Below are 26403 nucleotides of genomic sequence, written 5' to 3'. Positions count from 1 at the left end.
TTGAAGTTTAATGAAGAGAGTGATACTGGTGAGGTGAATTACATAAGAGGTGTTGGAAGTGATTTTATGCCTGTACATTTACATAAAGTAAATTTAAAGTCAGGGTTAGTTACAGGATTTGTTAAAGTAGGATTACAGCATAGCTTATCTGTGAAGGGTATTTCTTTCTTGTTAGGTAATGACTTGGCAGGTGGACAAGTTTTTCCTGAAGTACATTTGACAATGGAGTCAGAGGAACCAGAGATGAATTCTAACACAGATTCATCCTGTGTTGTGACTAGAGCTACGGCTAAAAAAAATTGATGTGCAGAATGAGGTTGTTACTCATGACTGTTCAACTCAGGATTCGAGTTTTGAGGATGTGTCAGAGACTTTCTTACCTTCGTTGTTTGAACAAGATTCTGGGAGTAAGTCTGACTATGAAGATTTATCTCTGTCTCGGAAGGAGATGATAGCAGAGCAGAATAGAGATCCTGAGATTATAAAATTAAGGGAACAAGCTTTACTAGGTAGTGAAATTGAGAAGGTGTCAGTAGGATATTAGTTGGAAAAAGGAGTGTTGATGAGGAAGTGGAGGTCGCCTACAATTCCTGCAAGTGAGGAATGGAATGTTGTTCATCAGGTGGTTGTTCTTAAAGTTTATCGGAATGAGATTTTGACTTTAGCTCATAGTATGCCTTTAGGTGGACATCAAGGGGTAAGGAAAACTGTGGACAAGATTTTAAAACATTTTTACTGGCCTGGTCTAAGAAAAGATGTGGCGATGTTTTGTAAGACGTGCCATACTTGTCAAATTGTGGGTAAACCAAATCAGGTTACACCAGTAGCTCCATTACAACCTATTCCAGCATTCGGTGAACCGTTTTCTAAAGTTATTGTAGATTGTGTTGGTCCATTACCAAAGACAAAAACTGGTTATCAGTATTTGTTGACTATCAAGTCTACTTCGTGTAGGTTTCCAGAGGCAGTACCACTTAGGAATATAAAAGCTAAAACTGTGACGAAGGCTCTTATAAAATTCTTTACTTATTTTGGATTGCCTAAGGAAATACAAACTGATCAAGGCAGTAATTTTATGTCTGGATTGTTTCAACAGATAGTTTATAAATTGGGAGCTAAGCAAATCACTTCGTCTGCATACCATCCAGAATCGCAAGGTGCCTTGGAGAGGTTTCATTCTACCCTCAAGAATATGATTAGGACATATTGTGTGGAAAATGAAAGTGACTGGGATGAGAGTATAAACTTACTTTTATTTGCAGTAAGGGAATCGGTACAGAAATCTTTAGGTTTTAGTCCATTTGAACTTGTGTTTGGGCATAGAGTTAGAGGACCTTTAGCTTTATTGAAAGAACTGTGGATTAGTAAGGAGGTACACACTAATTTGTTGGACTATGTTTTGAAATTTAAGGGCAGGTTACATAAAGCTTGCAGCTTAGCCAAGGAAAATTTAAAGTTGGTTCAGGAGAAAATGAAAACTTGGTATGATAAAGAAGCTAGGATGAGGATGTTTAAGCCTGGAGATAAGATGTTGGTTCTTTTCCCAGTGCAGACAAATCCTTTACAAGCTAGATTTCATGGTCCTTATGAAATTGTGTCTAGAATCAATGATGTGGATTACGTAATAAAAACTCCAGATCGTAGAAGGTCAACACAACTTTGCCACATAAATATGATTAAACCATATTTTGGGAAACAATCTGATACTGTGACTGTTGTGGTTAGTGAGAATGAGTTTGATTTAACTGGGAACATGATAGATGGTTCATCTGACTTTCATTCTAAATCTAACATTGTTTCTGTTAGGTTACCTAATTCGACCATTCTGGAAAATATGGATGAGAAATTAGCACATTTACAGCTAGAGCGGAAACATCAGATGAAGGAATTGATTTTTAAGTATAAGGATTTGTTTCCACATGCTCCGAGAAGGACTACTATAGCTTCACATGATGTAGATGTTGGAGATGCCAAACCTATTAAACAACATCCATATAGGATGAACATGGAAAAATGTGAACTTGCTGAGAAAGAAATTGAATACATATTAGAGAATGATATTATTAGACATTCTAACTCGAATTGGAGTTCGCCATGTGTTATGGTGCCAAAACCTGATGGTAGTATTAGGTTTTGTATGGACTATAGGAAGGTGAATGCTGTAACGAAAACAGATGCATATCCAATTCCTAGAGTAGATGATTGTGTAGATAAGGTTGGAAAAGCAAAGTTCCTTACAAAGATTGATTTATTGAAAGGGTATTGGTGTGTTCCATTAACGGACAGAGGTAGAGAGATTTCTGCATTTGTAACTCCATCTGGGTTATATGAGTATAATGTTCTTCCATTTGGGATGAAGAATGCCCCAGGTACTTTCCAGAGGATGATTAACTCTGTGATTCAGGGATTGAAAGATACTGATGCTTATATTGATGATTTAGTGACAGGAAATTATACTTGGGAAGCACACATAATTGCGGTGGAGAAATTGTTTGAAAAGCTTTCAAAAGCCAACTTGACTATTAATTTAGCCAAGAGTGAATTTGCACATGCCACTGTGACTTACCTTGGTTATGTTGTAGGTCAAGGTAAGGTAGCTCCTGTTCAGGCAAAAGTTCAGGCAATTTTAGAGATTCCCGCTCTGACGGGAAAAAAAAACTCTCAAAAGATTTTTGGAAATGGTAGGATATTATCGAAAATTTTGTAAGAATTTTGCTAATGTTGCCCTTCCATTAACTAACCTTCTGCAGAAGAATGTGAAGTTTGTGTGGACAGTGCCTTGTCAGGAAGCATTTGAAAAATTGAAAACAATGATATGTCAACAACCTGTGCTTAAGGCACCTGACTTTGGAAAACCTTTTTCATTAGCTGTAGATGCTAGTGATGAGGCTGCGGGAGCAGTATTGATGCAAAGGAATGATGGTGATGAGGTTGATCATCCAGTAGCATACTTTTCTAAGAAATTTAATAAGCATCAAAGAAACTATTCAACAATAGAGAAAGAATTGTTATCTCTTGTTTTAGCCTTGGAATATTTTGAGGTATATGTTGGTACAACTCAAAAACCACTTATTGTTTACACTGATCATAATCCGTTAGTTTTTCTGAGTAAGATGAAAAACAAAAACAGAAGATTATTATAGTGGGGTGTGTCAGGAATGGACAGGAGGAGGAGTATAGGAAACTGATACAGGACTTTGTGATATGGTGCAACTCAAACTACCTGCGTCTCAATATCACCAAGACCAAGGAGATGGTGGTGGACTTTAGGAGATCTAGGCCTCATATGGAGCCAGTGATCATTAATGGAGAATGTGTGGAGCAGGTTAAGACCTACAAGTATCTGGGAGTACAGTTAGACGAGAAGCTAGACTGGACTGCCAACACAGATGCCTTGTGTAGGAAGGCACAGAGTCGACTGTACTTCCTTAGAAGGTTGGCGTCATTCAATGTCTGCAGTGAGATGCTGAAGATGTTCTATAGGTCAGTTGTTGAGAGCGCCCTCTTCTTTGTGGTGGCGTGTTGGGGAGGAAGCATTAAGAAGAGGGACGCCTCACGTCTTAATAAGCTGGTAAGGAAGGCGGGCTCTGTCGTGGGCAAAGTACTGGAGAGTTTAACATCGGTAGCTGAGCGAAGGGCGCTGAGTAGGCTACGGTCAATTATGGAAAACTCTGAACATCCTCTACATAGCACCATCCAGAGACAGAGAAGCAGAAGCGACAGGTTACTATCGATGCAATGCTCCTCAGACAGGATGAAGAGGTCAATACTCCCCAATGCCATTAGGCTTTACAATTCAACTGCCAGGACTTAAGAACTTTTTTTTAAAGCTATTATTAATGCTTTTTGAGTTAGTGATTTAGATGCATATCATATTATTACTGAGTTAAGTATTGTATGTAATTAGTTTTTGCTACAACAAGTGTATGGGACATTGGAAAAAATGTTGAATTTCCCCATGGGGATGAATAAAGTATCTATCTATCTATCTATCTAAATTGGGGTTTGATGTTACAAGAGTACAATATTGTGATAACTCACGTTAAAGGTAAAGATAATGTGGTTGCTGATTGTCTATCTCGATGTTGAATGTACAATGTAATTTTTTTTGGAGTGGTTTTTTTAATTGTAACACTCCTACTGTATTGTATATTGTGTATGTTATATAATTTATACATTTGTTTTTCTTGTAAGTAATTGTTAAAATTTATGTTCTTGTAAGACCAAAAATGTTTTTTTTGGAGGGAGGTGTTACGTACCCGTGACACGTGACAGTGGTACCCTTGTCACGTGACTGGGTTTGAAGTTATACTGGACTTGAGGTAATGGTCTTGTGATGGTGGAGTGATGTCATTTTCCCACCAGTAGAGGTCATGTGACAGGTTTTTTTTACAGGGTATAAAAGGAAGACCCACCCTGTCAGGTGGGGCAGTTTGTGGCTAGATTTGCCAAGATGACTTCATGTCACTGCGTGATTTAATGTGATGACGCAGTTTAGTTGAAAAATGAAGTTATATCTAATGCCTAAAGTTTAAAAGGTCATTTCCAGCGGTTTCTTTGCTGGTGGAGAGTGAAGATGAGAATTTGGAAGATAAAGATCGAGGAGAATCGATTTTCGACGGTGGAAAGTTCGACCTTGTGTGATCCTCATTCGGAAGCATTTCGTTGACTGTTCTCGTGTTAATCCCCGCTGGGATAGCAGGAGATTGAGAATAGTGTGGAAGGAAGGTCAGTGCCTTTAAGCTGTTATATTTCATAAAATTTTTCGTGGGAAAGTTTGACGCCGGGGATAGAAGGACAACGACGTGGAAGAGAATTTTAATCGCCTTAAAAAGTCTCTCCTTTTAAATGGACTGTGAGCTTTTGAACTTTCGGCATACCGCTTTAAAGAACTGTTTTTTTTCAATACCGCTTTAAGAACTGTTTGAACTGCAACGCTATTAAGAACTATGTATCTGCCGCACAGCAGCTGAATTCCGGTTAAGCTAATGTTTGTTTACTTTTGGGGGGTTTGTTTTCAGTGTTTAATAAACGTGTTATTTGTTATAAAAACCCTTGCCTAACTCATATATATTTATTGTTGCCTGAATACGTAACAAATCTTATAGAATTTTTTGAAGATGTAACTAGTAGAGTGGATAGGGGAGAGCCAGTAGATGTGGTATATTTAGATTTTCAAAAGGCTATTGACAAGGTCCCACACAGGAGATTAGTGTGTAAACTTAAAGCATATGGTATTGGGGGTATGGTATTGATGTGGATAGAGAATTGGTTGGCAGACAGGAAGCAAAGAGTGGTAGTAAACGGGACCTTTTCAGAATGGCAGGCAGTGACTAGTAGGGTACAGCAGGGCTCAGTGCTGGGACATCAGTTGTTTACAATATATATTAATGATTTAGATGAGGAGATATATGACAGAAGAAAAACGAAGACAACTTGTTAATAAAAAACTACAATATAATACACTCCAGACATATTGTACAGAAAAAGTAATTATGAGAACTAAACAGAAATATTACAAATTAGGTGAAAGATCACATAAAATTCTTGCTTGACAGTTGAAAACAGAACAGGCTTCTAAAACAATAAATGCAATTAGAACAAATGTAAATAAGATTACTTATAAACCTTTAGAAATTAATGAAACTTTAAAAAAAAATTATACTGAACTATATCAATCAGAATCACAAAATAAGATTGCTGAGATAGATAAATTTTTATCACAAATAACCCTTCCAAAATTAAATTTGGAAGAACAGAAAGGATTAGATAGGCCCTTTATATTAAAAGAGGTTGAAGAAGCTTTAGGATCACTTCAGAGTAATAAATCCCCAGGAGAAGATGGTTTTCCTCCTGAATTTTATAAAAAAATTTAAAGATTTATTAATTCCTCCTTTTATGGAATTTTATATATCAAGTGGAAAGAATGCATAAACTCCCACAATCTTTTTTAACAGCGATCATAACTGCATTGCCAAAAAAAGATAGGGATCCTTTAAAACCAACATCATATAGGCCTATTTCTTTGTTGAATACAGATTATAAAATAATCGCAAAAATTTTATCTAATAGAATATCTAAATATTTACCAAAATTAATACATATGGATCAATCAGGTTTTATTAAAAACAGACAATCAATGGATAATACAACCCAGTTACTTAGTATAATTCATTTGGCACAAAAAAGAGAGGAAATGAGTGTGGCAGTTGCTTTGGATGCAGAAAAAGCATTTGATAGATTGGAATGGGATTTTTTATTTAAGGTATTGGAAAAATATGAGTTAGAAAAATCTTTTATACAATGGATTAAAACCTTAAATACTAATCCTCAAGCTAAAGTAGCTACAAATGGTCAGATTTCAACACCATTTTGCTTAACGAGGTCAACTAGACGAGGCTGCCCATTATCACCTGCTTTATTTGTATTGGCAATGGAACCATTAGCTGAATTAATTAGAACAGATTCAGACATTGGGGGCTTTAGAGTTAATCAAGAAGAATATAAGATTAATTTATTTGCTGATGATGTTTTGATTTATTTAACAAACCCATTGCAATCTTTGCAAAGATTATCTTTTAGATTGGAAGAATATGGGAAAGTATCAGGGTATAAAGTACATAAGAACATAAGAGATAGGAGCAGGAGTAGGCCAATCGGCCCCTCAAGCCTGCTCCGCCATTCAACAAGATCATGGCTGATCCAATCTTAACTCTAGTTTTCACCGAATCACACAAGGCAACAGTGCCAATCAACAGGGCACCATGCCGCCCATTTTATTTTATTATTCATCCCGCCCAAACCCATGTGATCACCCGGGGGAAAAAAAACAAGTTGCCAATTGAGGAGAAAAAATCTGGAAAATTCCTCTCTGATCCATCCAGGCTATCGAAAACTGGTCCAGGAGATCACATGGCTGATCTAAACCTAGCCTCATGTCCACTTACCTGCTCGCTCACCATATCCCCTAATGCCATTTTTATCCAGGAAAATGTCTATCTCCGTTTTGAATTTATTGAGTGTAGTAGCTTCCACAGCTCTCTGGGGCAGTAAATTCCACAGCCCCACTACCCTCTGAGTGAAGAAATTTCTCCGCATCTCAGTCCTGGAACGGCATCCCCTTATTTTAAGATTATGCCCCCTAGTCCTAGTTTCACCCATCATTGGGAACATTCTCCCCGCATCCACCCGATCAAGCCCCTTCACAATCTTATATGTTTCAATAAGATCGCCTCTCATTCTTCGGAACTCCAATGAGTAGAGTCCCAATCTACTTAACCTCTCATCATACATCAACCCACCCATCCCCGGAATTAACCTAGTGAACCTTCTCTGCACTGCCTCGAGAGCCAGTATGTCCTTTCTTAAATATGGACACCAGAACTGCACGCAGTACTCCAGGTGTGGTCTCACCAATACCCGGTACAACTGCAGTAAGACCTCCCTGTTCTTATACTCCATCCCGCTAGCAATAAAAGCCAGCATTCCATTGGCCTTCTTGACCACCTGCTGCACTTGCATACTAACTTTTTGTGTTTCCTGCACCAGGACCCCCAGATCCCTTTGCACAGAAGCACTTTCCAGTTTCTCTCCATTTAGATAATAACTTGCTCTATTATTTTTCCTGCCAAAGTGCAAGACCTCACACTTGTCAGTATATTTCATCTGCCAAATGTCTGCCCAATCACTCAGCCTATCTATGTCCCCCTGCAGGGTTTCAATGTCCTCCGCACTCATTACACTCCCTCCCATCTTTGTGTCATCAGCAAACTTCGATACGTTGCACTTAGTCCCTTTCTCCAAATCATTAATATAGATTGTAAAGAGTTGGGGTCCCAACACCGACCCCTGCGGAACACCACTAGTCACCAACTGCCAGTCTGAGAATAAACCATTTATCCCAACTCTCTGTTTTCTGTTAGAAAGCCAATCCTCCACTCATGCCAGAGTATTATCCCCAATCCCATGATTTTTTACTTTAAGTAATAATCTTTGGTGTGGCACCTTGTCAAATGCCTTTTGGAAGTCCAAATACACCACATCCACTGGTTCCCTTTTATCTACCCTATATGTTATGTCCTCAAAGAACTCCAACAAATTTGTCAAACATGACTTCCCTTTTGTAAAGCCATGCTGACTTTGTCCTATTAAGCTATGTTTATCCAAATGCCCTGTTACTGTTTCCTTAATTATCGATTCCAACATTTTGCCAACCACAGATGTTAGGCTAACTGGCCTATAATTCCCAGCCTTCTGTCTATTGCCCTTTTTAAATAAAGGAGTTACATTAGCATTTTTCCAATCTGCAGGGCCATTGCCGAGTCCAGCGAGTTTTGAAAAATTATCACTAATGCATCCACAATCCCGACCGCCACTTCCCTTAAGACCCTAGGATGCAAGCCATCTGGTCCAGGGGATTTATCCACCTTCAGTCCCATTAATTTATCAAGTACCATTTCCTTGGTGATTTGAATCGTAGTTAGCTTCTCTCCCCCTCGAGCCCCCTGTTTATCGAGTGTTGGGATAATTTGAGTGTCCTCTACTGTAAAAACTAATACAAAATATTTGTTCAGCGTTTCCGCCATCTCCATGTCCCTACCATTAATTTCCCGGTCTCATCTTCTAGGGGACCAACATTTACTTTAGCCACCGTTTTTTTTTTATGTAACTATAAAAACTCTTACTATCTGCTTTTATGTTTATCGCCAATTTACTTTCATAATCTATCTTCCCCTTCTTAATCAATCTTTTTGTTATTTGCTGCTGATCTTTAAAAGCTTCTCGACCTTCAATCTTCCCACTAGATTTAGCTACCTTATATAACTTTCTTTTTAGTCGTATACTTTGCTTTATTTCTTTACTTAGCCACGGATAACTATTTTTTCTTTTACACACTTTTTTCTTCAGTGGAATATATTTTTCTTGATAGTTGTAAAATAACTCCTTAAATATACACCACTGATCAAGTACCGATCTACCCTTTAATCTATTTTCCCAATCCATCTTAAGCAATTCCGCTCTCATACCATCAATGTCTCCTTTATTTAAGCTCAGTACGCTTGTTTGAGATCCAACCCTCTCATCCTCTAATTGAATATGGAATTCGACCATGCTATGGTCACTCATTCCAAGAGGATCCTTTACTAGGACATTTTTTTATTAGTCCTGTCTCATTACACAGGACCAGATCTAAGACTGCTTGCCCCCTTGTCGGCTCAGTAACATATTGTTCAAGGAACCCTTCCCGAATACACTCAATAAACTCTTCTTCAAGGCTGCTGTGTCCCACTTGATTAGTCCAGTCAATATGAAAGATAAAATCCCCCATAATTATAGCTGTTCCCTTATTACAAGCCCCAACTATTTCCTGATTTATGCTCCGACCAACTGAGTTACAGCTGTTTGGAGGCCTATAGACTACTCCCACTACTGCTCTTTTCCCTTTACTATTTCTTATTTCTACCCAAATTGTTTCATTATCCTGATCCTTTGAGCCAATATCATTTCACTTTATTGCAGTGATTTCTTGCTTTATTATGGCCACCCCACCTCCTTTTCCTTCTTGCCTGTCTCTCCTAATTGTCGAATACCTTTGTATGTTTAATTCCCAGTCCTGGTCACCCTGCAGCCATGTTTCCATAATTGCCACAATATCATAACCATACGTAATTATTTGTACCATCAACTCATCAATTTTATTCCTAATACTACGTGCATTCAAATAAAGGACTTTCAAATATGTTTGACACTTATTTCCTACCTTTTCCTTTTGTACATCTTTACGCTTATCTCCGTACATTCTTTCCCCTCCTGACACACTGTCTTTTTATTCCTCCACTTTTACCTACATCTATTACCTTCTCCATTGTCTTTTTAATTATTTGCTCTCTAGAATCCTCCCCCCCCCCCACTAGTTAGTTTAAAGACCTCTCTGCAGCCCTAGTTATATGATTCACCAGGACACTAATCCCAGCCCGGTTCAGGTGAAGCCCGTCCCTCCGGAACAGTTCTCTCCTGTCCCAGTACTGGTGCCAGTGTCCCAAGAAGCAAAACCCACTTCTCCCACACCAGTCTTTGAGCCACGCGTTTAACTCCCTAATTTTATTTAACCTAGCCAAATTTGCTCGTGGCTCAGGTAATAATCCAGAGATTATTACCCCTGAGGTTCTGTTTTTTAATTTGACCCCTAGCTGCTCATATTCCTGTAACAGAACCTTCTTCCTTGTCCTATCTATGTCATTGGTACCGACGTGTATTAAGACAACTGGATCCTCCCCCTCCCACTGCAAGTTTCTCTCCAGCCCAGAAGAGATGTCCTTAACCCTGGCACCAGGCAGGCAACATCCCCCCTCTGGAATGGCCCCCCACTCCATGGTGCTATGGTCAGGTTGCTCATCCTCCCCACAGTCCCCGCTCCTGCCCTCACAGGGAGTTAAAGCCTCGAATCTGTTGGACAAGAGCAAGGCCTGCATCTCTTCCAGCCCTACCTTCTGGATTCCCCTACTTGCCTCACTCATAGCCACACCATCCTGTGCTTGACTGCAATCTACATTAGTTAATCTATTAGGTGTGGCTATCTCCTGGTACACAGAGTCCAGGTAACTCTCCCCCTCCCTGATGTGTCGCAGTGTCTGAAGCTCGGACTGCAGCTCATCAATATGAAGCTGGATTTCCTCGAGCAACAAACACTTGCTGCAAATGTAGTCGCCGTGTCCCTCAATGGGGTCCACCGGTTCCCACATCTCGCAGCAGTAACACATCACCTGCTCCATGCTATATAGTTAACTTAATGTACTAGTATTAGTTATGCAAGAATCCTTTGCCCCAATACAGCTAACTATCACACTATTTAACAATACTTTTAAAGTCATAAGTGTAAAAGGAAGCAGGACTACTTACCAATACTTACCAAGCAACTAGCTGTGAGAGCTCTGCAGCTCCGGTCTTCCTCGCCTCGCCCGGTTCCGCCGAAGCCCGTTGAGCCAAAGCCCTTAGGCCTCCACTCTACTCCCGGCTCACTCCACTGCCCGCAATGACGCTGCCCACTGTATCGGGCTGTGTTCCTTTTAAATCTCCCGCACTTCACTGCCCGACGTCACATGCCTGCACAGTCCCACCTCTCTCAACTCAGATGAAAACCGGTAAAATTCAAAATGGCTTCCGCCTCACTCTTGCTCCGATTCTCAGAAGTCCTTCTCCGAAAATCTGAAACGAGTGAAATTTTACCCCTTACCAAAGGAAATTATAATCAATGTCGATTAGTAACTCAATTTCGATGGTCAATAAACGGGATAAAATATTTAGGTATTAGAGTTGATAATGATGGAAAAAATTTATATAAACAAAATTATTTGCCATTATTAAAAAAAGAGGATCTTGATAAATGGATGATGTTGCCAATAACATTAATAGGTAGAGTTAATGCTGTAAAAATGAATATATTTCCTAGATTGCAATATTTATTTCAAACTTTACCAATACAATTACCTCAGAAGTTTTTTCAAGAACTGAATAAATATGTAAGGAAATTTGTTTGGAAAGGAAAGATGTCAAGAATATCATTGGAAAAATTGACATGTAAATTTGATTTAGGAGGGTTACAACTTCCAAATTTTAAGAATTATTATAAAGCAAATCAACTTAGATTTATTGCGTCTTTTTTTTATGAAGAAAAACCAGCATGGATTAGAATAAAATTAGATAAGATAGGAGAAAATATACCAGAAGATTATATATGTAAATGGGAATCTAAATGGATACGGGAAAAAAAGAATCTCCTATATTAAGACACTTGATTGATTTATGGAATAAGGTAACTATGGACGATGAGATAAAGAAATCTTTATTAGCAAAAAGAACTTTAATTCAAAATAGGCTTATTCCTTTTAGAATAGATAATAAACTTTTACATAATTGGTTCCAAAAGGGGATTAAATATATAGGTGATTGTTTTGAAGGAGGTATATTGATGTCGTTTGATCAATTAAAAAATAGATATAAAATATCAAATAACACTCTGTTCTGTTATTTTCAATTAAAGGCTTATTTACGAGAAAAGCTGGGTCAACCAACGTTGATGCCAAAATCTAGTGAAATAGAAATATTAATTCGAAAAGGTAAAATTAAAAAATTTCCATCTTGTATGTATAATTTGATTCAAAAACAGACAATTAAATCAGGAATTCATAAATCAAGACAAAAATGGGAATTTGATTTGAATGTTAAAATTGATGGAAAAAACTGGTCAAGATTATGTTCTGATAGTATGAGAAATACAATAAATGTTCGACTTAGATTAATACAATATAATTTTTTACATCAATTATATATAACACCACAGAAAATAAATAGGTTAAATTCAAATATGTCTGACCAATGTTTTCGATGTAATCAAGAAATTGGTACTTTTTTACATTCCACTTGGTCTTGTTTTAAAATTCAACCATTTTGGATAAATCTAAGACTTTTATTGGAACAAATTACTGGAGTACAACTCCCACATAGTCCAGTATTATTTTTATTAGGAGACATTGAAGGGACAATACCGAAACTTAAATTGAATAAGTATCAGATAAAATTTATAAAAATTGCATTGGCAGTAGCCAAAAAAGTTATCGCAGTTACTTGGAAATCTGATTTATATTTAACTATGGATTGTTGAATTAATGAAATACATAGTTGTATTCCACTTGAAAAAATTACATACAATCTAAGAAATGAATATATATTTTTGAAAATTTGACTCCCATACCTACAAAAGATAGGATTAAATACATAGGTCCTTTGAAGATAAAATTATAAAGTAACTGGGGAAAGTAAAAATAAATATTAAAATTATTTTGAACTCCATGGAGCATGTGGGGATCCTCCGATATCCAGGCAAACTTTCTCTTTTTTTTCCTCTCTTTAGATAAGGTTTAAGGGGGGAGGGGGGAGGGTTAATATTATTTTTCTCACTATTTATCATCACGTTTATTCTTTGTACTTTTCTAAAATTTAATAAATAAATAAATATTTTTTAAAAGAAGCATTTGAAAAATTGAAAGCTATGATATTTCAACAACCTGTGCTTAAGGCACCTGACTTTGAAAAACCTTTTTCATTAGCTGTAGATGCTAGTGATGAGGCTGCAGGAGCAGTATTAATGCAAAGTAATGAGGGTGATGAGGTTGATCATCCAGTAGCTTACTTTTCTAAGAAATTTAATAAGCATCAAAGAAACTATTTGACAATAGAGAAGGAATTGTTATCTCGTTTTTTGGTTGAAAGGTGGAGTTTTAATTAATGCCTAAAGTTTAAAAGGTCATCGACAGCTTTATAATACTGCCATTTAAAAATCAGTGGAGAGTGAAGATCGGAGTTCGGGAGCTAAAAGATCATGAAAAGTCGACTTCGACGGTAAAACAGGTTCGACCTTGTTTGATCCTCATTCAGAAAGAATTCGTTGGCTGTCCCCATGTTAATCCCTGCGAAATATAGCAGAGAGGATTGGGCACAGTTTTGTAAAGGAAAGGTCAGTGCCTTTAAGCCGTTTCATTTTCATCTTCGTAAATTCTCCGGGAAAAGTATAGTTCGACTGGGTACCACAACAACACGACGTGAAAGAGAATTTAAATTGTCTAAAAAGTCTCTCCTTTAATGGACTGTAAGCATTTTGAACTTTTGCAGTACTACTTTGAAGAACTGTTTTTTGCAACATCGTTTTAAGAACTGTTTATGCTGCCGCACAGCAGCTGATTTCCGGTTACGTTAGCGGTTTGTCTACTTTTGGGAGTTTGTTTTTCCGTGTTTAATAAATGTTTTATTTGTTATATAAAAAAATGATTTAGACAAGGGAATTAAATGCAGCATCTCCAAGTTTGCGGATGACACGAAGCTGGGCGACGGTGTTAGCTATGAGGAGGATGCTAAGAGGATGCAGGGTGACTTGGATAGGTTAGGTGAGTGGGCAAATTCATGGCAAATGCAATTTAATGTGGATAAATATGAGGTTATCCATTTTGGTTGCAAGAACAGGAAAACAGATTATTATCTGAACGGTGGCCGATTAGGAAAAGGGGAGGTGCAAAGAGACCTGGGTGTCATTGTACACCAGTAATTGAAGGGAGGCATGCAGGTACAGCAGGTGGTGAAAAAGGTGAAAGGTATGCTGGCATTCATAGCAAAAGGATTTGAGTACAGGAGCAGGGAGGTTCTACTGCAGTTGTACAAGGCCTTGGTGAGACCGCACCTAGAGTATTATGTGCAGTTTTGGTCCCCTAATCTGAGGAAAGTCATTCTTGCCAGAGAGGGAGTACAAAGAAGGTTCACCAGATTGATTCCTGGGATGACAGGACTTTCATATGAAGAAAGACTGGATCGACTAGGCTTATACTCACTGGAATTTTGAAGATTGATGGGGGATCTTATTGAAACGTATACAATTCTAAAGGGATTGGACAGACTAGATGCAGTAAGATTGTTTCCGATGTTGGAGAAGTCCAGAACGAGGGGTCACAGTTTAAGGTTAAAGGGGAAGACTTTTCGGGCCGAGATGAGGAAAAACTTCTTCACACAGAGAGTGGAGAATCTGTGGAATTCTCTGCTACAGGAAACAGTTGAGGTCAGTTCATTGGCTATATTTGGATACGGCCCTTGTGGCTAAAGGGATCGGGGATATGGAGAGAAAGCAGGTACAGGGTTCTGAGTTGGATGATCAGCCATGATCATACTGAATGGCGGTGCAGGCTCGAAGGGCCGAATGGCCTACTCCTGCACCTATTTTCTATGTTTCTATCCACTGTCGACCCTTTAAATATCATTTGCCAGTCTGTCTTAGCTAATTCACATCTCATATCTTCAAAGTTGCCCTTCTTTAAGTTCAGAACATTTGGTTCTGAATTAACTATGTCACTCTCCATCTTGTTGAAGAATTCCACCATGTTATGGTCACTCTTACACAAGGGGCCTCGCATGACAAGATTGCTAATTAACCCTTCCCCATTGCTCAATACCCAGTCTAGAATGACCTGCTCTCTAGTTGGTTCCTCGACATGTTGGTTCAGAAAACCATCCCGCACACATTCTAAGAAATCCTCTTCCTCAGCACCCTTACCAATTTGGTTCACCCAATCTATATGCAGATTGAAATCACCCATTATAACTGCTGTTTCTTTTTTGCACGCATTTCTAATTCCCTGTTTAATGCCATCCCCAACTTCACTACTACTGTTAGGTGGCCTGTACACAAATCCCACCAGCGTTTTATGCCCCTTAGTGTTACGCAGCTCTACCCATATCGATTCCACATCCTCCAGGCTAATGTCCTTCCTTTCTATTGCGTTAATCTCTTCTCTAACCAGCAACGCTACCCCACCCCCTTTTCTTTCCTGTCTTTCCCGCCTGAATATTGAATATCCCTGGATGTTGAGCTCCCATCCTTGGTCATTCTGGAGCCATGTCTCTGTGATTCCAAATATATCATATTCATTAATAACTATCTGCACATTCAATTCATCCACCTTATTACGAATGTTCCATGCATTGACACACAAAGCCTTCAGGCTTGTTTTTACAACACTCTTAGCCCTTATACAATTACATTGAAAAGTGGCCCTTTTTGATTTTTGCCCTGGATTTGACTGCCTGCCACTTTTACTTTTCACCTTACTACTTTTTGCTTCTACTCTCATTTTGCACCCCTCTGTCTCTCTGCACTTGTTCCTATCCCCCTGCCACATTAGTTTAAATCCTCCTGAACAACAGTAGCAAATGCTCCCCCTAGGACTAGGAGGAGGGACAGCCCTCAGTGATTCCTGTGTATGCACCCTAGAACCCTCAAGAAATGATAATGATCATGAATCAGGCCCCAGATAGAAAAGAAAAACCAGCACAGTTTGCTCAGTGTGTCCACAGTACTACACAAAAGTTTAATGTGACTCCGCAAGATTTATTTGGTCTCTGCTGCATGATTCTCTCAGCTGATGAGGGGTGGAAATGGAAGGCAGAATTGAGATACCAAACCTATCAGCAGTCACAGGCGGAAAAACATAGTGAGAATGAACAGATGGACCAAATCATTCAAGCTTTGGAAAGGGCTCTCCAGCAACCTGTAAACATCACTAAAGTACCTGAATGCAAACCTAAGCCTGGGGAATCAGGACCAGACTATTGAGAGCGATTTGTGGCCTGCTACGGCACCTTCGCAGGAGACCAAGCAAATCTGTCCCCCCCAGTTTAATGCCCTACTGCTCCAATGCTTACCAACTAAGTTAGCCAACATGATTAAAACAAATATGGATTGGACTGACAATGACCGAAATCAAATGTGACGAGCTTTGACATATCATTAGGACCCAACTTTCGAATCTCAATCAACCCCAAAGGGAACTAATATTAAAGCTGAATATGTTCAGCGGGAAGAAGGACGCGAGCGGGCTATATCTGAGGAACAGAAATGGGAGAAAAAACCTAGCACAGGACAGGTAGGGACAACAACCCGTTTAGAAACTGACAAGAAGATGCTTCCAACCATGAGTGCCAACCCTCAGGAAGAGCCCAATGTAATATTGCAAGTTGCTGGAAATCCAGTTCCGTTTATGATTGATATGAGGCAACCACAACCACTCTCGATCAGGAAATAGTATTGGAAAAGGGATTCCAGCTATCAGACATTATAATCACTCTGTCAGGGTTCGAAGGCACGGAACGTACGTATTCACGTACCCAGCCACTGCAGGTGGAATTCCAGGGGAGCCAGTGTGAGGTTTCATTTACAGTCACCACCAGATGGGGGGGGGGGGGGGGTGTAATCTAGCAGGGAGAGACTTGCTCTGTCTGTTGGAAGTCGAGATTCTTTGCACAGACAATGCTGTCACCCTTGACAGGTGAACAACCGACAGCTTCCCCAGTTTCCGACCCCCAAGTGGAGGGCACTTAATTTAGACTCCACTCCTTCGGCCAGCAGCCGACCCTCATGTGACTCTGTGCTTTGACCCTACGGGGTGCGCCACTGAGGAAAGCCAATATTATGCACCCCTCGATGGACAGAAGTTCCCAGTCACGGTGATTAGACAGGTTAAAGAAAGAGACGGTATTGCATTACTGGCCGAATTTCCGGATTTCCTTTGGCGACAGACAGAACTGGTGGTTCCCCATACCACTGTTAGTGTTTGCCCTGGGTTCAAGCCAAAGAGCCCAGGGTTCCTGGCCTACACCCTAACGAAACAAGCCTCCAGCACCGAGGGAGACTGGCAAGACTTGGCCGCGGGTCTAGTCTAATACGGGAAGGAGTCTGAGGTGAAGACGGGATATCTGGTAAGACAACCTTTTAATAGTGTCCAATCCCAAGATGCTGTATCCCATCTCTGTGTAATTTCAGGCCAAGAAATCTGTCGCACCAACTGTCCCCCTGTCTGGATCACCATGAAAGAAGGACAGACTCTCCGATCCATTTAGCAATATCCCCTCAATCCCGAGGCAAAGTTTTATGAGGAAGGAAGCTCCTTTGTGGATCCAGCAGGAAAACGATATCCTGGCTATGCGATAGTGATGGACAGTGAAGTAATTGAACAGGCCTCTTTTGAAGCAGCTGTCTCTGCCCAGAAGGCTGAGCTGTTTGCTCTGACTGGTGCCTGTATCCCAGCAACAGACTAAAGTGGGAACGTTTACACAGACTCCCGTTATGCATTTGGAATTGTACATGACTACAGGGCTCTCTGGGAACATGGGGATTCCTGACTTCCTCTGGCCACCCCATTAGTAATGCCACCTTTGTAAACAACTTACTCACCGCTCTACAGCTACCTCGAGTTTTGTTCTTCTCAGGGGGACGCCTCTGAGGAGGAGTGAAAACTGTGGTCCCCGATGGGGTGCCCGAAAGACCCCGACCTAGGTTTTTGGATCACCCCAGTGGGACAGGTTTGTGTTCCTACACAGTTTTTACCAATATTGGTCGATCATATACATAATTGTACACACCTGGGAAAGGAGGGAATGGTTGGTATCCTGTACCCTGCACACCGGGTATGACTCCCTTGCCAGATGGACCTTTTTGTGTCTACAAGTTGATTTTATTGAATTGCCTAGAGTACATTGCTATAGATACTGCTTAGTTATTATAGATGTGTTTAGTAGATGGGTTGAAGCTGTTCCAACTACCAATAATACTGTTATGACTGTTGTGAAGGTATTATTACGGGAAATAATTCCCAGGTACGGCCTGCCAGAGATGCTGAGCTCTGACAATGACCCACACTTCGTGATGAAAGTAAACAAAGGCGTACGTAATGAACTAGCTATCAAGCAACAATTCCACTGTGTACACCACTCTCGGGCCGCTGGCACACTGGAGAGAGCCAATGGCACTCTGAAGAGTAAACTGGCCAAACTAACAGTGGAGACTGGACTCGGTTGAAGGTCCTACCGTCACCCATTTCCATATGAGGGTTACCCCACAGGGGAAAACAGGGTTGTCACCAGCTGAAATCATTTATGGATGGCCCATGATGACACCCTGGGGAATAAGACCTTGTGTACCATTGCTCCCAGAAAGTCTACCAGCAAAATTGGATATTCATACCCGAGGGGAAGACATGGGGACATATATATGCCAACTAACCAAAATTTTCCAAGCATACATTCACAGGTACGACAGGCTTACAAGGAAGAGAACTACTCTGCAGAGGGGGGTGACTATCCCACCATGGAACCTGGGATATTTTTTTCCTGACAAACAACTGGGATTGAGGGAATCTTGGACCTCGGTGGAGAGGACCATATGAGGTGTTGCTGACCACTCACATGGGTGTGAAACTGAAGGGGCAATCTCGGTGGATACATCATTAGGTGCCAAACATGTTACTGAAGGAACTGTGTAGAAGGTCTCTCTCGGACTAACGGGAATGTATTGGTTGTTAGTGGTGTTCATGTTTATGTCTTTGAGACATAAGGGGGCCCCCATGTTAACACATTTCTGTCTTTCTGTCATACCTATGCCAAACAGGTAGAACTAGGGGCCTGCTGGGTTTGTGCTGAGATTCCACAGCATGGTAAAACTAAGGTTCCAATGTCAGTAATCCCGCTCAACCAGAGTGAGGAACTCTCAGCCTGGGCTTTCTCAAATAACATCCGGGGAAGTGAGATGAGGACCTGTGGTCCAGTCATAGATGACTGTGGCTGTCAGTGTTTTGAGGAATGGTGTCTCAGTCCCCCACCAAACGGAACTTCCAATACTGGGAAACATGCATCCTGGCCATACTTGCAGGTGCCCAGCAGCAGAGAGGAATAACTGAGACTGATTGATTTTGGATGATTACTTTTCTCTCCTATGGAGTAGCCGGGAATTCATGAGAGATAATCAATTTGGCTACAGCACTTGAGGAGCTGGCCACAATACTGCAGGGGCCCTGACAGAAACACAGGCCCAAGTAACAGAAATATCCACTGAAATGATTGCAATCTGGCAAACAGTCCTACAGAATTGTATGGCTTTAGATTTTATCCTAGCTGAGAAAGGGGGAACCTGTGCTATTATTGACACAGAATGTTGAACCTATATCCCTGATGAATCTGCTAACATTACATCCCTCTCCGAGCACACTGCAAAAGAGATTGACAGCATCAAGAAAGTAGGGCAGGATTTACACGGGTTCACCGAAGGATCAAAACGGAGATCTTTGAAGGCCTGTTTGGTATTATGTGGGGCATGATACTGCATTATGGCCTAATAGTTGTACATATCTTTGTTATAATTACTGTTGTACACTGTCTTTACCCACTGAGAAGTCAAATCTGTACTTGGTTGCTTTCTCTGTAAAAAGTTACTGCTTTGTTGATCATGTAATGATCTAAAGGAGGGAATGATAAAGTATGTAAATGGTTAACACTTCATTAAACAATAGCAGCCTGTTTTTCTGAAAGAAACTGCTGATGATCAACCGATGTGCTAAGCCATGCTGAGCCTTGTTTCTTCTTGAGGGTAGCTAGCTAGGGTTTCAGGATGCTTATCTCCATGTGCACTCATGCGAAGAGATAGGACAGCTTCAGTCTGTTCTGTGTCTGGAAGCCATTATGACTGTTCTGTAATTTGTCTATAGGGGTGGGTCATGTAGTAAATATCTTTGGTTCCAGCCTGTGTTGCGTGGGGAGTATCTGGATGGATATATCTGTGGTGTAAGGGGAATTGTTAGTCAGTTAGTGGATTGGGTGGGGACAGTCATTGACTGTGCCTGTCTGAGTGACTAACTGAGTAAGCCTCAGGTGCTTGGAACAAAGCGTTTGTACTTATACGGTCTCTGAGTGACTCTCTGCAGATTCGACTTCCACAGAATAGGAGTGGTTTTAAAGGGCTGGAAGCTGGAAGCTCATTACCAGACCTGAAGTGATTGCAACTGGGTCTGACAGAGGCATAAATGGTTCTTCTGGGCACATTCAGTCTCATTCCAACTATATCCCACCTTCCCTTATACAGGTATGTAATGTCTAAAGGATCAGTGTTTGAGTAAATGAGACTCACCAAACTTTCTCCTGACTGAATCAATGGAATCTCCGAGTCTCTTGAGGCAGAGCTGTTCTCTCCAGTTAATGCTCTCAGTCCTGAGGCTGGTTCACTTGTTGCTGTTCCCTCGTCTTCAGCCGTGGTTTGCTTCTAGTTGGGGTTTTTCTTCCAATAAACCTCTCACCGCAGGTCTAACTTTAACCAGAGAGACAATGAAGCACAATAACAATAAAAAGGAGAACCAAACATTTCTGGTTAATGTTACTAAGAACAAAACATTGAAGGCTGATATAATGATCTCAGTAAACATTTTTTTATTGTCATTCACACATCACAAAACAATATGGGATAAGGAGGAGCCATCATTCAGTCAGGAACAGAATTAGGTGATTCGATCCATCTGGTCTGCCCCACCATTTAACCACAGCTGATTTTCATTCCAACACCATATTCCTGCCTTCCTCCTGTAACCCTGAGCTACTCAGCAATCATGAATATGTTAATCTCTGTCATAAATATACCCAAATGGCAGCTTCAACCAACCTCTGTGGCAACAAATTCCACAGATCAAACATCTTCTGGCCAATAAATTCTTCTCCTCTCAGTTTTAAAGGGAAGCTTCTTTATTCCGAGACTGTGCTGTCAGATCACAGTCTAATGGAAACATCCTCTCCATGTCCACTGTATCACGGCTTTTCAGCAGTTGGTAGGTTTACTTAACCAAACATCCCCCACCACCCCTCTGAACTCCAATGAGCACAGGTCCAGAACCATCAAATGCTCCTCAAACATAACGCCGAACATTCCTGAGATTATTTTTGTAAACCTTGTTCACAACAACTGTACTGAACACATTTCTAGGAATACCAAACTAATTGGTACCAGGGTAATTTGCAGGGGAAAGTTGTGGTTACTTTACTGTTCTACTATCACAGAGTGAGCCATTTCCACTACCACATTAAAACCGGTACATTTCAGGAAACATAAACCAATCCAGAGTGAATGTAATAAAAAGAAATTGGAATTACCAAACTTCTCAGCATGTCAGGAACAGCTGTGGGGAGAGAAACAATCTTTACAATTCAGGTTCATAACATTTTGTCAGGATTACTTCATTTTCAGTTTTTAGTGCAGATCTCCAGCAACTTGAGATTCTGCCCGATTTCCACCACTTTATCCAGATTTGACTTCCACAAAATGCGAGTGATTTTAAAGGGCTGGGCTGCTGGAAACACTTCACCAGACCTGGTGTGATTGTAACTATGTCTGACAGAGGCATAAATGGTTCTTCTGGGCACATTCAGTCTCACCAACTATTTCCCACCTTCTATTGTACAGGTATAAAGGACCAGTGTTTGAGTAAATGAGACTCACCAAACTTCCTCCTCACTGACTCATTGGGAACTCCAAGTCAGCTGATTCAGAGGTGTTCTCTCCAGTTGATGCTCTCAGTCCTCGGGCTAGTTCACTTGTTGCTATTCCCACATCTTCAGCTGTGGTTTGCTTCCAGTTGAGGCTTTTCTTCCAATAAACCTCTCACCGCAGGTCTAACACTAACCAGAGAGATAATGAAGCACATTAACAATGAAAAGGAGAACCAAACATTTCTGCTTAATGTTGCTAAGAACAAAAGTCACTGAAATTTAAATGTTGAAGCCAAATATAATAATCTCAGTGAACAATCTTTTATTGTCCCTCACACATCACAAAACAATATAGGATAAGAAGGAGCCATCATTCTGTCATGGTAATACATAAGACACAGGAACAGGATTAGGTGATTTGATCCATCTGGGCTATTAACGTGCAGGAGCAATGTGTGGTTAAGTGCCATGCTCAAGGATACAACTCACTGCCTGGCCTGAGGCTCAAACTCATGACCTTCAGATTGCTTAACCACTTGGCCACGTGCACATCACAGAAACCACTCTCCCCCCTAGACTTCCCAGTCCCTCGGTAAAGCAGGCAGTGAAATCAAAGATCCCCAAAACCTGGGACATTCTCCTTTCTCACCCACCCCAGTCCGGGAGAAGACACAACAGCCTGAAAGCTCAAGGACAAATGTGAGCAACCTCAGGAAACGAGGCGAGTTGGGGGAAGTTAACGGGACTCAGTGACCAACGTCAGATCCCCCAACACAACATAGAGGAAGCATCCTGACCCATCCGGGGACTCTGAGCACACACCATGTCATCTTGCATCACAAAGTGAAGGGTAGGGCAGATCTGCAGTAAACAGCCTCACGTGACCTGTTGGTGGGTTTCCCATTTCAACTCTGTGGAAATAGACAGCCTGGGCTCCAGGTTTGGATCGTTCAATGCAGATTAAGTGAAGTCTACACATTTTTGACCAGCCCAGATAATCGGAAGATAAATGAGTAATTGGTCCTCAGTTTGGGGCTCACGGCCCACATCGGAACTCCCTGCTTGGGATCGGTCTCAATACTCACCGATGGGAATGCAATATCTTCGGCCCACAGACAGTGATCCCGACCCCTGGCTCCCCCACCCAGGAGGTGAGGACCCTTCCCTCGATCCCACAGATGATGCACTTCAGCACTGAGCGGTAAAGAAAACACCGCCCGGCCGGAGACAGTGAACATGTGCGAAGTGAGTGTCACATCATCCGGAGGGCAGGGCCTCGGAAACAGATGCACAGGTGCTGCCCATCTGCTGTTAAATGGGAGGGGCAAACGGGATCACGTGACCAGCCGGGTCTCCCACCCCAGGCAGAGTTTTCCAGCTACCCACCACTCTGTGTAAAGAAACAAACATGTTGCTTACATCTCCTCTCACCATAAATATATTAGACATTTCAACCCCCAGGAAAAATAGATTGTCTGTCCACTCAGAATCAGAATCAGGTTTATTATCACCAGTGTGTGTCATGAAATTTGAAAACTGTGCAGCAGCAGTTCAATGCAATACATATTATAGAAGGAAAAAAAACCCAAAATAAAATAATAAAAATAAACAATTAAATCATTTACAGCATATCTGGGACCCTTACTCTTTGTGATTTTGATAAATGACCTGGATGAGGAAGTGGAGGGATGGGTTAGCAAGTTTGCTGATGACACAAAGGTTGCGGGAGTTGTGGATAGTGTGGAGGGCTGTCAGAGGTTTCAGTGGGACATTGATAAGATGCAAAAATGGGCTGAAAAGTGGCAGATGGAGTTCAAACAAGATAAGTGTGAAGTGGTTCATTTTGTTAGGTCAAACATGATGGCAGAATATAACATTAATGGTAAGACTCTTGGCAGTGTGGAGGGTCAAAGGGATCCTGGGGTCCCAGTCCATAGGACACTCAAAGTTGCTACGCAGGTTGACTCTGTGGTTAAGAAGGCCTATGATACATTGACCTTCTTCAATCGTGGGATTGAATTTAGGAGCAGAGAGGTAATGTTGCAGCTATATGTGACGCTGGTCACACCCCACTGTGCTCAATTTTGGTTGTCTCACTACAAGAAGCATGTGGAAACCATAGAAATGGTGCAGAGGATATTTACACAGATGTTGCCTGGATTGGGGAGCATGCCTTATTAGAATAGTTTGAGTAAACTCGGCCTTTTCTACTTGGAGCAACAGAGGATGAGAGGTGACCTGATAGAGGTGTATAAGATGATGAGAGGCACTGATCGTTTGGATAGTCAGAGACTTTTTCCCAGGTCTGAAATGGTTATGAAAAGACAGCACAGGTTTAAGGTGCTGGGGAGTAGTTGCAGAGGAAATGTTACGGATAAGTTTTTTTACTCAGAGAGTGGTGAGTGTGTGGAATTGGCTACCAGCAACGGTGGTGGAGGCGGGTAGGATATGGTCTTTCGGATAGGTACCTGGAAACACTGGAGAAAAATAAAGAAATTCTAGCTTAGAAAAATAGAGGGCTATGGGTAACCATAGTAATTCCTAAGGTAGGGACATGTTGGCACAACTCTGTGGGCCGAAGGTCTTGTATTGTGCTGTAGGTTTTCTATGTTTCTGTGAATAAATTAAAAATCGTGCAACAAACAGAAATACTATATATTTTAAATGTGAGGTAGTGTTCAAGGGTTCAATTCCATTTAGCAATCGGATGGCAGAGTGGAAGAAACTGTTCCTGAATCACTGAGTGTGAGCCTTCAGACTTCTGCACCTCCTTACCTGCTGGTAACATTGAGAAAACCACATGGCCTGGGTGCTGGAGGTCCTTGATAATGGACGCTGCCTTTCTGAGACATGGCTTCTAATCTTCTGGTAATCTTATAAACGTCTATCCAGTCTCACCCCAGCCAGCAAGGCTCCGGAGAAAACGACACAATTTTGTCCAACCTCTCGTTATAGCTCAGGCCCTCTAATCCAGGCAATATCCTGGTAAACCTTTTCTGCGCCCACTCCAAAGCCCCGACATCCTTCCGAGAATGGGAGCGACCAGAACTGTATGAAACACTCCAGATGTGGTCTAACTAGTTTTATAAAGCTGCAACACAACTTCCCGACTTTTGAACTCAATGCTTCAACTGATAAAGACAACCATGCCATTTGCCTTCTTAACCACCCGATCAATCTGTGCAGTCTCTTTCAGGGAGCGATGAACTTGGAGTCTAAGATCCCTCTGATCATCAACACTGTTCAGGGTTTTGCATTTAACAGTGTACTGTCTCATACAATCGACCTACCGAGCTGCCAAGATGATCATCACTAATCAAATCTCACTGAGATTTCTCAGGTCCTGTTGAATTTATTGCCAAGTGCACAAGTACGGGAAGGTACAGGTACAGAGAAACACTGACTTATAGCAGCATCACAGGCAAGTACATTCAGATAACACACGGGACACAAATTATACAATTCTCTGTCAGTAACAATATGGAAATATGTTTTACTTCATCCTTCTAATAGGACCAGAACAACAGGGGCTGAGCGGCGGCTCATCTCAGACGGTTCGGTGTGAAGGTCTCACAACCCGGACCGACCCCGGCAGATTCTGTGAAGGAAGCGAGGCGAGGCCGCCAGTTCGGGAAAGTTCATCCCCTCCCCCTTCAGGTTTCACCGATCACCTTGTGTTTCTCTCTCCCCTCCCCACCCCCACCTTTTATTCTCCGGTCCTGCCGAAGGATTTCGGCCGGTAATGTCGACTGTATTCTTCCCCTAGATGCTGCCCGGACTGCTGAGTTCCTCCAGCATTTTGTGCGCGTTGCTCGCATTTCCAGCATCTGCAGATTTTCTCTTGTTTGAGTTCGGGAAAGTTAACTCACCACTCAACGTCAGACCTCCCCGCTCGGAACCGGCTTCAATACTCACCGAAGGGAAATTGTTGGTGTTGCCCCGCAGAGAATAATCCGTCTCCGGCTCCCCGTCCAAGGGGGCGAGGACCCCCTCCCGATTCCGAACCCGAACCCGAACCCGGACCCGCCGCTGACCCACTTACACAAAGAACGAAAAAAACATCACTGCCCGGCTCGGGCCTGTGAGCATGCGCAATGTGCTTCTTTTGCGTCACAGGTGGTGGGCGGGGCCACGGAAACAAACCCGCAAATGCTGCCGATCTGCGGTAAAACATGATCACGTTTCGCTGGAGGGTCTCCCATGTGACCGGTGACTGTTCCTCGCCCTTCACATACTGCCCTACCCACCGCCGCATTTCCCACATTATTTCATTATTTCCCTATATCATTTCCATACGTATTTAGATTTTCCTTCCATATCTTCCCTGATCCCTTTCCCTCCAGCCCCAGGTCACAGAGTTCTCAGAGTTATAGTTTTGATTCACTTCCCATCCCGACACACAATTCAGACCCACACAGAAAATGAGCAGGTTTCTTTTAAATCAGTCAACACACACAACATGCTGGTGGAACGCAGCAGGTCCGGCAGCATCTATAGGGAGAAGCACTGTCGACGCTTCGGGCCGAGACCTTTCGTCAGTCCTGAACCGTTCCGAAACGTGGA

The 26403-nt window shown here is 41.5% G+C and overlaps 1 protein-coding gene across 8 annotated transcripts in view; it reads right to left on the bottom strand.

The window, feature by feature from the left end:
- The window catches only part of LOC140723308 (uncharacterized), a 119882-nt gene extending 94003 nt beyond the window's left edge, over positions 1-25879 (bottom strand). For 3 of the 8 annotated variants that reach the window (XR_012097857.1, XR_012097858.1, XR_012097860.1), the window contains exons 1-3: positions 25756-25879; positions 21851-22029; positions 20495-20671 (exon numbers count right to left, since the gene is read on the bottom strand). The gene's annotated coding sequence lies outside the window, so the exon portion shown is untranslated. Of the gene's footprint in view, positions 1-5467; positions 5854-10899; positions 11206-20494; positions 20672-21850; positions 22030-25755 lie in introns of those variants that run through there. The other 5 variants (XM_073037909.1, XM_073037910.1, XR_012097859.1 and 2 more) reach the window with 4 other exon arrangements.
- Between the last annotated feature and the right edge of the window lie 524 nt (positions 25880-26403).

Source organism: Hemitrygon akajei, unplaced genomic scaffold (genome assembly GCF_048418815.1).
Source record: "Hemitrygon akajei unplaced genomic scaffold, sHemAka1.3 Scf000108, whole genome shotgun sequence".
NCBI lineage: Eukaryota > Metazoa > Chordata > Chondrichthyes > Myliobatiformes > Dasyatidae > Hemitrygon > Hemitrygon akajei.
Note: the sequence above shows the minus strand (reverse complement) of the source record. Positions and strands in the feature narration are given on the sequence as shown.